This window comes from Pteropus alecto, unplaced genomic scaffold, assembly GCF_000325575.1.
Source record: "Pteropus alecto unplaced genomic scaffold, ASM32557v1 scaffold20, whole genome shotgun sequence".
In the NCBI taxonomy this organism is placed as follows: Eukaryota; Metazoa; Chordata; class Mammalia; order Chiroptera; family Pteropodidae; genus Pteropus; species Pteropus alecto.
The window spans coordinates 36,059,441-36,061,604 of NW_006436298.1; the positions used below are offsets into that span (position 1 = coordinate 36,059,441).

General features: G+C 40.5%; 1 protein-coding gene across 1 annotated transcript in view; it reads left to right on the forward strand.

Annotated features, from left to right (window-relative positions):
* Window positions 1–2,164, forward strand: part of CAMK4 (calcium/calmodulin dependent protein kinase IV) — a 181,628-nt gene that overhangs the window by 15,572 nt on the left and 163,892 nt on the right. The window lies entirely within an intron of this gene.

Below are 2,164 nucleotides of genomic sequence, written 5' to 3' on the forward strand. Positions count from 1 at the left end.
TTATCTGTCTGGAAGATATGTCCATTGGTGTTATAGTTTTCTATTATGACTGTATTACTGTCAATCATTCTCTTTATGTTGGTCAATATTTGCTTTATGTATTTAGATGCTCCTATGTTGAGTGCATAAACATTTACTAGAGTTATATCCTGTTGTTGGATTGATCTTTTTATCATAATGTAACATCCTTCTTTGTCTCTTATAACCTTTGTTTTAAAGTCTGTTTTGTCTGATATAAGTGTTGCTACTTCAGCTTTTTTTCATTCCCATTTACATGAAATATCTTTTTCCATCCCCTTACTTTCAACCTGTGTGTCTTTCGATCTGAAGTAGGTCTCTTGTAGACAGCATATGCATGGTTCTTGTTTTCTTATGCATTTAGCTACCCTATGTCTTTCAATTGGAGCATTTAATCCATTTACATTTAAAGTGATTATTGATAGGTATGTAGTTAACGCCATTTTATTATTCATATTTATGTTCTCCCACTTTTTCTTTTGAAAAAAGTCCCTTTAACATTTCTTATAATACTGGGTTGGTGGTGATGAATTCCTTTAGCTTTTTCTTGTCTGGGAGCTCTTTATTTCTCCTTCAATTTTAAATGATAGGCTTACTGGATAGAATATTCTTGGTTTAGGATAGAGTATTCCTTGCTTTTCATCACTTTGAATATTTTCTGTCACTTCTTTCTTCTGATCTACAAAGTTTCTGTTGAGAAATTAGCTGACAATCTTATGGGAGTACCCTTGTAAGTAAGTAGTTATCTTTTTCTTGTTGCTTTTAGGATTCCCTTTGTGTCTTTAAATTTTGCCATTTTGATTGTGATGCGTCTTGGTGTGGTCTATTTGGGACTCTCTGTACTTCCTGAACTTGTATATCTATTTCCTTCACCAGGTTAGGGAAGTTTTCAGTCATTATTTTCTCACATAGGTTCTCAATCCCTTGCTATCTCTCTTTTCCTCTGGTACCTCTATGATGCAAATGTTACGCTTGATGTTATCCCAGAGGTCTCAAATGATCTTCATTTTTTTTAATCTCTTTTCTTTTTGTTGTTCTGATTGGGTATTTTTTGCTACCTTATCTTCTCAATCGCTGATTCAATCCTCTGCTTCATCCAATCTATTGTTGATTCCTTCTAGTGTATTCTTCATTTCTGACTGGTTCTTTTTTATTGTTTCTATGTCCTTTTTTATGCCTGCTATGGCTTTGATGAAGTTCTCACTAGGACCATCTATTCTTCCCCTACGTTCGTTGAGTGTTTTGAACTCTGTATCTGATAGGCTATTTGCTTCCATTTGATTTATTCCTTTCCTGGAGTTTTCTCCTGTTCTTTCTTCTGGGAAATGTTTCCATATTTTCTCATTTTGCTGCCTTTCTGTGTTCATTTCTATGTATCAGGTAGATCTGCTAGATCTCCCAGTCTTAGCTAGGTGGCTTTATGTAGTAGGTGTTCTGTGTGGCCCAGTGGAGCAATCTACTTGATCATCTGTGCTGGGTGTTCCAGGAGTGTACCTTGTGTCTATTGTATTTGCCCTCATGTTGTAGCTGAGTCTTGATTGCTGTCAATATGTCAGTGAGTAGGATTGACTCTCAAGCTGTCTGGCTGTGAAGACTGGCCAGACCCACAGCATCTGAGTTGCTGTGTGGGGGTTGACCCCATGGAGTGGGCTTATGTGCCTGTTGAAACCACCCGTTGGGTATGCTGCTTGAGGAGCTAATCAGATGATGTTCTGTTGAGGTCTGACAATAGCTCTCAGGTGTATTGGTTCTGGAGCCCCCTGTAGGGCCTCTTGTGCAGGCCAAGGTCAGTTGCTGCCTGTGACTGGCCTGGGGCTACCTGGTAGGAGCTACAAAGCTATTGTGGTTGCTTGCTGCCTGTGCTGCACCTGGATGCATGTGGGAGAGGCCACGTGGTGAATCAAGGCTGGCCTGGGGAAGCTCAGCAAAAGGCCCAGGGCACCCTGAGACCTCATTCTGCCTGCTAGATGCCTTTAAGGCTCAGCAGCTGAAAGATCCTCAAATGGTATGCAAGTTGGGTGAGGAAGGGTCCCAGGGAGTCAGTAGGTTGGGGCAAGTTGTATTCACCAGGTTAGTGCAGATTCAGATTTTGTGCCAGTACTTAGCCTATAGCCACTGGCACATGTGTTCCCAAGGTGCGAGAGCC